The 11,942-nt window shown below is 43.9% G+C and overlaps 1 long non-coding RNA gene across 1 annotated transcript; it reads left to right on the top strand.

Moving 5' to 3' along the window:
- Positions 1-5,591: 5,591 nt before the first annotated feature.
- On the top strand, positions 5,592-11,411 carry LOC113592835 (uncharacterized). The gene is made up of 2 exons (XR_008291047.1): positions 5,592-9,373; positions 10,983-11,411. It is a non-coding gene; the product is annotated as an uncharacterized LOC113592835 (long non-coding RNA).
- The last annotated feature ends 531 nt before the right edge of the window (positions 11,412-11,942 follow it).

Raw genomic sequence — 11,942 nt, 5'->3', positions numbered from 1 at the left:
GTTCACTTAAAAAAAATTATATTAAGGGAAAAATGGTCTCAAATTAGTGATCTAATAAGTATTACCTGAAAAAATAGGAAAAGGAAAGAGAAGGAAGCAAACAGAAGGAAGAACATAAAAAAAATATGAGCAGAAATCTATCAAATAAAAAACAAAAATAAGAAAATCAAAGAAACCAAAAGCTATTTTTCTGCAAAGAAAATGACAATAAACCTCTAGTCAGCTTGATCACAAAAGACACAACTACCAATATCAAAAATGAAATAAGGAACATCACCAGATCTACTAACATTAAAAGAAAAATAAGGAAATATTATGAACTATGACAATAAATTCAACAACTTATATGAAATAGGCAAATTCCTTTAAAAAAATAATAAAGCCTATGACCTACTGTAGTAGACAGTGAGAATTCTAGTATTTATCTGCCTAAGGCGCTCCAAGTAGAAAAATTATAATGAGTGAAGATGTGGAAACACTGAAAAAAACAGGTGTTTATTACCGGAATAAAAAAATGCAGAGTAGAGAGTAACAAAAGAAGCTAAAAAAGTAGAGATCAGCAAATAGAGGATAAATTAGAAACATAGATTAGCTAAGAGGCTACTGCATAGTTTGGTGACAGATGATGAGGGTCTGAACTACCGGGGGGGAGTAAGAACTGAAAGGAGATTAAAATCTGAGAAATATTTAGCAGATAGTTGCTAAATATTGGTGACTAATCGTGGGAAGAATGAAGGAGGTGGAGCATAGAAAGGCTCACCTGTTTCTGGTGGCGTGACCAGGTGCTACCAATTGATACTGGGACTAGGATAGCAAGGGCGGTGATGGCAGAGGAAGATGATAAGCTAAATTTATGGATTTTAGGTGTGGGGCACCTGTGGGAAACCAAGGTGGGGAATGTTTAGCAAGCAGCGGGATGTATAAATTTGAAGCAAAAGGGAAAAGTCAGCATTGAAATAACTTACTTGATGGGTAGATATCTCACCTAAGGAGACCATAAGAAAAGAAGAGAAATGGCTCAAGGGTAGAATCCTGGACTAGAAAATCATCTGAAATTCACAGGGCGCCTGGGTGGCTCAGTTGGTTGAGCAACCCACTTGGGCTCAGGTCATGATCTCACCGTTCATCAGTCTGATCCCCACATCCGGCTCTGTGCTGACAGCTCAGAGTCTGGAGCCTGCTTCAGATTCTGTGTCTCCCTCTCCCTCTGCCCCTCCCCAGCTTGTGCTCTCTCCCTCTCAAAAATACATAAACATTAAAAAAAAAAAAAAAAGAAAGAAAGAAAAAAGAAAGGAAGAAAAAATCATCTTAACTTCTGGAAAAGCTTTGTGATTTTTTGGAATAACAGTTCAGAACCAAGTGCAATTATGCACAAAATGTATAATATCAAAAACTTAGAACAAACCTGAATATCAAAGAAAAAATAGAAAGCCTGAGCTAATATGGAACATATTTAAAATGATGTTTACGAACAGTATATAGCAATGCCGAAATTGCTTACGATAAAACGTTAAATGTTTTCCCACCTTTCACAAATAATATACGTATGTATATTATTTAAACACTGAAAATAGGCATAGCAAAGTCTGGAAAGAAATGCAACACGTGTTAGCATTAAATGTTTGGGGTCGAGCCTACGAGCACGGCTATTACGGGATAATCCGTATCTTGTAAACTTGCTAGATAACACTCATGCAAGAAAACCTGTCCAAAAGAAGAAACGCAGCGTTTGCTCCCATCTCTGGCGACGACCATCACACCCGGAGACCCCGATGCTGAAGGCCCTCCCACCAAAGCAAGGCTGGAGTAGAAGCCTACCTGAGTCGTGAAGGCAACTCCACGTGCTGTGCTGGAGGCCTGCGCCGCGCGGTAGGACCTGGGACTCCGGAGTCTGCACGGGCTTCCGTCTTCTGCCACTCAGGGGTGACCTCGTGCCTCCACCGTCAGGCTGTGCTGAGGGCCTTCCCCTGGTCGCTCTCAGGAGCCATCGCCCGGCCTTGCTGGAGGCGCCCGGGCCTTCCTGGCAGCTTCCCAGAAAACAGTTTCCAGCGCTGGCCCAGCACCCTCGGTGGATACTGGTCGTGGGGGAGCGTGAGACGCTGGCCTCGCCAAGCCCCCGCGGCAGCTGCAGCACAGTCTGTGCGCCAGCCGGAACCCGGCGTTGAACAGAGGCTCTCCGGCCCCTTCCACTTCTTCCACTCCTGCGGCGGCCTCACTAGGCGGGTGTGCGTAGCGCTCCAGCCCCTGGGACCATGACACTGGGACCTGGGCCCAGGGACCTGCCGGGTAACCAGGGCAGTGCGGCCTCAACAGGCAGCAGTCAGTGAGGCTGATGGAGGTGACCTGAGCCGAGCTCCTGCAGAGAGGGCGGCAGGCGCTCAGAGCCTCTTGAGGCCTCTCCGGGCCTTCGAAGGCCGACCCGGGCCCGTGCGGCCCCAATGTAATGCCCTGCGGGCTGAGGTGAGGGACTGCTGGTGAAGCCCCGCAGGCAGAGCGGGAAGGCCCCATCCTAACCCGGTCCGTGAGTGGGAAGCCCCAGCTTTTCCTTCCCGACTCAACACCCTGAAGGGAAGCCAGGCTGACCACCACCTGAAAGCGTGAAGAGAGCCCCAAGCGGGCCCCGCCCCAGACTTCGGCCCCGCCCCAGACTTCGGCCCCGCCCCTGGCGTGGCCCCGCCCCTGACGTGGCCCCGCCCCCAGAGGCTTCCTCCAATCTCCGTCGTCAATTCCCTCACGGTTATTGACCGTTACCTGGGTGTGACACACAGGCCAGTAGTGAGGGAGAGAGAAAAGGCCCCCCAGGGAAGCTCAGAGAAGAGGGAAGGTCGCCCAGAGTTGCAACATAGTGCAACAAGAGTTGTGATGATGAAAGTGAAGACACCCATCCTTCTTTGGGAGGGTCAAGGAAGGCCTCCCGGAAGGACCCCTCCTTCACACAGCAGTAAGGAAGGAGGAAAGGAGGGTGGGATGCAACCCTTTAGAAGATCTGATGACGAAAGCCTCCCATGGGAAGGCTTGTGGTACCTTTCAGGAGCAGGCCACAGAGCAAAATGTGTTGAGGTGTTGAGGAGGAGGCTTGAGGAAAATGAAGGAGGTCTGATAGAGTTTTGAGCAGTTTGAGGGGAAGGAGACTCAAGAACCAATGATGTAAACTCGACAAGGGCAGGGAGTTTTGTCTTTCTCACTGATGTGTCCCAAATGCTTGTAACAATGACTGTGATACTTTACCCAGACCCCTCTGGTTTCAATTTGGATATGGACAACGCACAGGTGATGGAGTTTTTGGAAGCAACCTACTTGCCCTTAGCCTGTGTCCCAGGACAAAGCCGCTGAAACAGCATCTCGTCCTTTGTTCCCAAGTGATGTTTTGTACTTTATTCCAGCTGGGGCAAAAACTATGGGTCTTGTTCATTAGGGTGTCACCTAAGTCCCTGGGCTGGGAGGGTGACTGCTTGGATTGGTATGTCCCCAAGTCCTACCTCCTTTCTTTGATGCATGTATGTTTTGGATATCCTAAGGGCCCTCTCATCCTTTGGGGCTACATTCTTTTTCTGGCTTTTCCTTGGGGCCTGAAGCTTATGGACACAGGGCTTCTGCTGACCCAGGCTGCTCCAGAGCTGGGGATGCTTTGACCTTGACTATCTCCCTCAACTGTTTAATCCTCGAAAGAATTCCAATTCATTCCTAAATTTATCTCCATTATCATATTCCTAAAGTGGAAACTCAACTTAGAGAAGGTACCCTCCTTCTTTGGTAAGTTCTTCCTCTCTAGAACTTTCCTCCAAGGGTGGGGGAAAAGGTCTGGGGATTGGTTATCTGCATTTGGGTTGCAGGAGGAGGGCATTAGAGACTAAATAAGAGAAAGTGGTGAGGGACAACGGTCAAACAACAGGAGAGTAGCCAACAGGGACTTGCTGTGCAGAGTAAGGACCTCAGAAGAACTAGCTACATTTCTGCTGCAGAGTCTCTGAAGGTTTGGGGATTTGTAAGTTCCTACAGACTATGCAATTTCTCTAGTTCACCTTCACATATCCAGAAGAGTCAGAGGGCTATGGAACAGCAAGTGACACTAAGGGAATCACAGAACAATGGAGTTGGTAATGTGTCCTCTGTTGTTTTAGAAATGATCCCCTCCTTAAGAAAGGGGCGCCTGGGTGGATCAGCCGGTTAAGCATCTGACTTCGGCTCTGGTCATGATCTCACAGCTCGTGGGTTCGAGCCCTGCGTTGGGCTCTGTGCTGACAGCTTAGAGCCTGGAGCCTGCTTCGGATTCTGTGTCTCCCTCTCTCTCTGGCCCTCCCCTGCTCATGCTCTGTCTCTCTCTCTGTCTCAAAAATAAATAAATATTAAAAAAAAGTTTTTAAAGAAATGATCCCCTCCTCTTTGCCCTCCCAAATCTGGAAATCTGTACTCTTTGTGACTTGTACCTCCAGGAGCTTCTGGACAGTAGAGCTGAGGAAAGCATGTCTACCTGCATCTACATATCTGGTTACAGGATCTACCCAGAGATAGAACCTGATGAACAAAGAGAAAAAAACTCCTGCTGGAAATCACAGTATGAGAAGGTAGGGAGAAACAAGTCCTCAGCAGACACGTGCCACCAGAAGGTGGAAATGAGCAAGTGTTTCGAGCAATCAATGCTTGAGGTTGTTGCAACAGAAGAGGCCAGACAGAAGGGGGTTTTCTGAAGATGAGCTCTCTGGGACAGTGCTCAGTAAGACTGAAATCAAGCCAAAAACCAACACTGTTAGAGTCCAGCAATGGTGGGGTAGAGACAGTTGGTGGAGGGGGCTGACAGGCAAATGAATCAGTGGAATTCATGGAGTGAATGGAATGAGGTATTGGTGAGAAGTGGGAAGCTGAGGTCCTTAGAAAGAGGGTAGCATCATACGAAGAGGTGGGATCTGGTTGCGTAAGAGGGTCTAGTAGTTCTGTGTGTTCCAGAGGAGAGGAGGAAGGGTAAATGAGGGGAGTAGAAGACGGTCTGTTACGATTGTAGCTCCAGGACAAAAAGGGATCTGGTGCCCAGTGATGAGACTGAATAAGGGAGCCTGGGGTCAAATGGAAGCAGAGGGATCTTGGGGGAAGAAATGAGGAAACTGGTTTGTGGGGATGAAGGAAGGATAGTGAAAGATGAGGTGAGACCAAGGCAAGGAGGATTCCCAGGCAGAGGAGATAAAGCCATCATTGGAGTGGTAAAAGAGAGGATTGAGAATTTGGGAGAGCCTCTGGCGGCAGTAATAGGGGGAAAGCAGGGATGAGGGAGTGGGGCCCACTGTGAAGGGCAGAGCACAGAGAGAAGGAAACAGGCTCTGTGGGAGCAGAGTCAGACACGAGCTAGGGAGGTGCAAGAGTTGACAGGATTCTGCAGAGTCCTGGGAAGGGAGGCTGATAAATAGACCAGAAGTGAATGGGCTCAGAGGCGCCTGGGTGGCTCAGTTGGTTAGGCGTCTCACTTTGGATCAGGTCATGATCTCACAACTCTGTGATTTCGAGCCCCACATCAGGCTCTGTGCCACCAGCTCCGAGCCTGGAGCCTGCTTTGGATTCTGTGTCTCCCTCTCTCTCTGCCCCTCCCCTGTTCACATGCTGTCTCTCTGTCTCTCAAAAATAAAACGTTAAAAAAAAAAGTTTAAAAAAAACAGTGAATGGGCTCAGCCTGAAGGGCTGGTAATGGGTTTTCTGGAAGGTCTGGTAAAAGAGTGGAGGCCAGAGTTAAAGACAACTCAGGCAGAGGAGCCGAAGGAACAAAGGGGACACTGACAGAGCAGCATCTTTCACAGGCCTGCTAAAAACAGAAGGTCACCCTCCACACGGATGCCTTCCCAACCCTCCCTGCTCAGGTCTTGACCCAGCAGTTACTGACACAGAATAGGAACAAGAGGGTCTGGAGAGGGTAAGGGCCCCTAAGGCATACTGCCCCTGCCCATTAGAACATCCTATACCCATGATACATGTACTTCCCTCACTTTGCTTTTATGAAAGACCTACATTACTACCTGTTTTCACTACCTGAAAGAATTCCAAAGAGAATTTTTGCTTTTACCATCAAAAGGTGAAGAGTGAAAATAGCATTCAGCGTTTGTGTTGCAGTTATAGAGGCAGGCCGCACCCCAAGCAGTAGCAGTGGCAGTGAGAGCGACCCCAACAAGTTCCTTCCCCAGGAACTACACTCAGCATCTCAGCCTCCAGCCACCAGAGCTCTGAACTATGTCTGTGAGCATCTGTGCTCTATCTCAATTTATTCTGTGCCTCCCTTAGCAAGATGTGCCCTAAGGTATCAGAAAAGCCTAAGAAGTTTTTTTTTTTTTGGGGGGGGACGGGGGGAAGGTGGGAACATTCAAAATAATTTCTAGAAATGGTAATGTTTGCTTTATGCTATTTTTTTCTTCTTTGGCTTATGAAAGTTTTCATAGGAACACACTAGTTTTGGATAGTGGAGAAAGCTGTACACCTTTTATAAACCTCATCCCAAGACTTGCTTTCTCATTCTGTTCCCTGTGGGTTCCTCCTTCAGGAACAACCGCAGGCAGCACTGGGGCCCCAAAATTGCACAGCCCATCTTAAGAAGCGGGGAAACAGAAAAGAAGGGAAGAGATTAATCACTTCCAGAAAAAGTCCCATGCCACCACAGCTTCCTTCTGGCAAGTTCTACAGGCTGGTAAAACAAGAGACTGAGTTACATGTTGAGAAAGTGAAAATTAGTTTGGCCTGAGACAATGAAAATCCACCATGTCATTCATCAAGCTGGGAAAACAGACACAGAACACAGATAAAGCCAGCTGCAAAATTAGCAGAAAATTCTATTTCTCCCAAGGAAACACTGCAGCTGTAAAGTGTCCTAATGACACTCAGTAGCATGACTATTACTTTGTTACTAAGAAATCTTGCTTTCTAAAATCATAGTTTATCAGAAACTTCATTTTTGAAATAATTTCAGTAAGAACAACACATCCTGCTGTTGCCTACAGGATCTAATTCACTTTGACACAGAGCAGCTGCCTTGATATCCAACCCAGGTACAGATTCAAGATAGGGGTTCGGGGGTATATCATTCTACATCTATCTTAATTTGTAGTTTCGAAGAAAAGGAGACCTTGTGTCCCATTTCACCATCCAGACCTGATGTTATCCCTTTTACATACAGCCCTCCTTTGCTTTAACTTATCAAAATACTGTTTCATATCAATTTCAGGGGCACCTGGGTGGCGGTTAAGCGTCTGACTTCAGCTCAGGTCATGATCTCACAATTCGTGAGTTTGGGCCCTGCATCAGGCTCTGTTCTGACAGCTCAGAGCCTGGAACCTGGTTTGGATTCTGTGTCTTCTCTCTCTGCCCCTTTCCACTCGTTTTCTCTCTCTCTCTCTCTCTCACTCTCAAAAATAAATAAATGTTTAAAAAAAATAAATTTCACCTAAATGCCATCCCTCCTTAAAACTGCATCATAATTTTTCCCTTTCTTGGTGGCACATGCCATGGTTCCTCTGGTATGTGACCTCCCAACAAGCCAATAAACCTGACTTTGTCAACTATAAGTTTGTTCCTGGTGTCCTGATTAGGACACTTGGAGGTTCTCTTGATACTCGGTCAATACCCTCCCTACTAAGCTTTGGCCTCCTTAACTCAGTACTAATGTGCATATCTGAGACTCCTTGAATCTCAAGACATTGAAGGTCTCTTTGTCTCTGATTGTGTGATTTTACACTGAATTTAGATTCCGATATCAAAGGACCAAAGATACAACCAGTTTAATATTTGTCTGCTAGAATTTTTGGTTTCTGGTCAGACCTGAGTGTCCCCTGGTGAAGTTTGACTTTTAACACCATCTTCTGCCTTATGTTTGTCCACCAGCCTCTGTTTGTCTATGAGAACTTTCTCCAGTCTTCTCTGGGTATGAGAAATTGGCTTTGAAAGATCTCTCCACACAGAGCCAGGTGGCTGCTGATTTCCCAGGTCAGCAAGTAGAAGCAGCCTAACCTTAGGGCTGAGGACTTAAAACACAAGTGATATTTTACCTCTGAACAACAGTCAAAAAACCTTTCATGGGCTTGTCTGCTAATAAGTCTGTGCTAGCACATGGCATAACTTCACTGAGGATAAATTTGAATTATAGTGGCCACTAGGGGAACTTTGACATGAACAGGAATGTTCATTTGAGAAATGCCTAAGGCAAAAAGGGAACAGAAACTCTCAGGAGATTGTATAACTGGTCTAAAAGAGAGAGATCACTGTGATTAATGTAGATTTCCCCTCTGTTTCCATTCTGTAGGGATTAATAAACACTGGCTTTTAATTGTATGGCTTGATAAAATTGTCAAGGGCTTGAGTTACTGTTTAAACCTATAATGACTTTCTCTTTTGGGTCTATGTATATATGAAACAGGTTTTCCTGCATCTAAACTTTCTCCCTTCTCCTTACAGAGAAAAAATAACCTTTTTTTTTTAATATTTATTTATTTTTTGAGAGAGAGACAGAGCGTGAGTGGGGGAGGAGCAGGGAGAGAGGGAGACACAGAATCCAAAGCAGGCTCCAGGCTCTGCGCAATCACCACAGAGCCCGACGCAGGGCTCAAACCCAGAAACCGTGAGATCATGACCTCAGCCGAAGTCACTTAACAGACTGAGCCACCCAGGTGCCCCGAAAAGATAACCTTTTACATTGATAATTTCATATTTGTCTAAAGCTACCTCTTACTTTTTTTTTATTTATTTATGAGAGAGAGAGAGAGAGAGAGAGAGAGAGAGAGAGAGAGAGAGAGAAAGCAGGGGAGGGGCAGAGAGAGAGGAGAGAGAAAAAATCCCAAGCAGGCTCCACACTGCCATCAGGGAGCCCAATGCAGGGCTCTAACTCACTAACCACAAGATCATGACCTGAGCAGAAGTCAAACATTTAACCAACTGAGCCACCCAGGCACTCCACTCACTTTGTTGTTGGTCTGTCCCTCTGTTTTTCCCACACTTGGGAATTTTTAAAGATCAATTGCTCAGAAAAAAAAAAACATCATGGTCATTATTTTGCATACCATATAGTCAAAAATGTCAAAGAATAAAGAAAATAAAAATGTCAGTACACTATTTTGCATTATAAAATGTAGACAAATGTATTTAAATAGTAGCCTTCATTACTATAGCTATGAGAGAACTTAGCTTCAATATAAGAGCTTTTAAATTTTTTTTTAAGTTTATTTATTTTTGACAGAGACAGAGTGCGAGCATGAGCTGGGGAGGGGCAGAGAGAGAGGGAGACACAGAATCCAAAACAGGCTCCAGGATCCGAGCTGTCAGCACAGAGCCTGACGCGGGGCTCGAACTCACAAACTGTGAGATCATGACCTGGACCAAAGTCAGATGCTCAACCGACTGAGCCACCCAGGTGCCCCTAATATAAGAGCTTTTAATTATGACTTTAAGATTACTTAAATTTTGTTTCATGAATACAAAGTTTATAAAGTGTATTTTTTAAAGTATCCTGTAATTGTCTCATAAATAAATTTTGGATAAATTAGAATGAGTTAATCATATTGATTAGAGACAATCTATGCCTATATTGCCTTGTGGTTTTTTTTTTTTAATGTTTATTTATTTTGAGAGAGAGATAAGGAGGGAGAGAGATAGCGCATGAGCAGGGAAGGGACAGAGAGAGAGGGAGAGTGAGAATCCCAATCAGGCTCCATGCTCAGCATGGATCCCAACTCACAGCTTGATCTCACAACTCTGAGATCATGATCTCAGCCACAATCAAGAGTGGCATGCTTAACTGACTGAGCCAACCAGGCACCCTTGCCTTGGTTTTATTATATAAAGTTATTGCCCTGGTTTTATTATATAAGATTAATGCTAAGACAGTATTCTAGTTCATATAAAACTAAGATTAAAACTTCAAGATTTAAAGCTTCTAAATTTTGTATGTTGGTTTTATGGGACAAGAAAAGAATCACGGTTGAAGCAAACTTTTCAAGATTACAAAATATAAAATTGTGTTTACGTAAAATCATAGGACAGATGTCTTTTAAAGGGTTCTGATCTTGTAAAATTCTTACAATACTATGAATCATAAGGATTTAATGTTTTAACTAAAATTATAATTTCCATATACTTAATTAAAATGTTAAGACTTGGGGCGCCTGGGTGGCACAGTCGGTTAAGCGTCCGACTTCAACCAGGTTACGATCTCGCGGTCCGGGAGTTCGAGCCTCGCGTCAGGCTCTGGGCTGATGGCTCAGAGCCTGGAGCCTGTTTCCGATTCTGTGTCTCCCTCTCTCTCTGCCCCTCCCCCGTTCATGCTCTGTCTCTCTCTGTCCCAAAAATAAATAAAAACGTTGAAAAAAAAATTAAAAAAAATAAAATAAAATGTTAAGACTTTAGAAAATGTTGAATTACTTGATATATAATATTTGGATACCTGAACAGTTTCTAAGCTTTGAAATATATATGTAATATATATAATAGTTTTAATTTATCCTTATTCACATACATTATATAAGGACTGTAGATTAATAGAATGTATAAATGTTTAAAGATTTTATTTTTTTTAAATAATCTTTACAACCAACGTGGGGCTCAAACTCACAACCCTGAGACCGAGAATCACACACTCTACTGAATGAGCCAGCCAGGTGCCCCTTAGATAAATTATATTTTAAGATTAAAGTTAACTTTATTATACATACATATTTATGTATGTCTACATATACATACAGAGGTACATTAATAAACTTTAATTCTATAAATGACAAAAAGATAATTTCAAGGATATATTCAATGTTAATTGATTTATTCACAGAAAAGGCTTCTAAATCTTACTGCAAATTGTAACATAGACAATACACAAAAAGAATAAAATTCGTGTTTTCTTTCCATAAAATGACCTCAGTTATTTTGTGCCTAGATAAGAGTTTTCTTTTGAATCACCAAAATATTCTATTAACTCTCTGTCCTAGCATTCTTTTGAATAATAACACAAATTTCCTTACTTTTTTAAGTTACTACGTCAGACCTCAAAGAAAGAATGCAGTCAAACCTCCGTGAGAAGGACCTTACTAGGTACTGTTAACAACTAACACAACAGGGAACCCATGCCTCCCAAGTCAAAAGGCATAAGCCACACGAAATCCCTGGGAGGCTGTCCTGAGACCTCACACAGAGAAATCTGAGGAATCATTCCAGAACAGATAACAGCAGGAAGTTGCACCTCCCACCCAAGATCATTGGGACCGCACTGGTAACCACAGGAAGTGCCACCTTCCCTCAAGATCCACCAGACAAGACCACCAGAGCCACCCGCTGCGGCGCTTTAACCGGCACGTGCTTTTGCTCTTTTCCTTTGTTCTTTCTTCTCTGCAAAGTTAAGGTTTCAGTTGTTAACACTTCTTGTCTGTTAACCAGGATACCTCCAAGGTCTTTATCTTTAATACTCTTTGTTTGTTTGTTTGTTTGTTTGTTTGTTTGTTTGTTTTTTTACCTTAGTCACTCCTCGGTACGAGTCCAGTGCCCGGCTACAACATGCAATTAATTACACTGTCTGTTGGGTTTGTACTTACTTTCCTTCGGTGCCATCCGACTTCCTTTGCTAGAAGTATCATGGAATTAATCAAATGATTTCCTAGGTGATAAGACTCAACCAAGAAGGGATCTAGGGATGGACAATATTGTTATCAGGCCAAACAACTAGAATTCTAAAATTCCCTGTCATGTCATACATAGAAAGGAAGTATGGGTTCCTAAACAAAACAATGCTCAGAAACCTTTTGTGAAATTAGCTGTTCCACGCAAATTTTCACAAAAAGAAAGCCAGTGGTGGTGGTAAAATAAGTGACAAGTAGATGCTTTGAGAAAATAGGACACAAGGAGGGGGAAAAGATGGTAAGAGTTCACTGAGGGGAGATAGGCTCCAAAAAGGTACTCAGGCAAAGAGGCAACAGATGGAAATATTCCTCTGGAGA

This window comes from Acinonyx jubatus, chromosome D4 (genome assembly GCF_027475565.1).
Source record: "Acinonyx jubatus isolate Ajub_Pintada_27869175 chromosome D4, VMU_Ajub_asm_v1.0, whole genome shotgun sequence".
NCBI classification, from domain to species: domain Eukaryota; kingdom Metazoa; phylum Chordata; class Mammalia; order Carnivora; family Felidae; genus Acinonyx; species Acinonyx jubatus.
The sequence above is the reverse complement of the archived record's forward strand: the minus strand, read 5'-3'. Positions and strand labels throughout refer to the sequence as shown.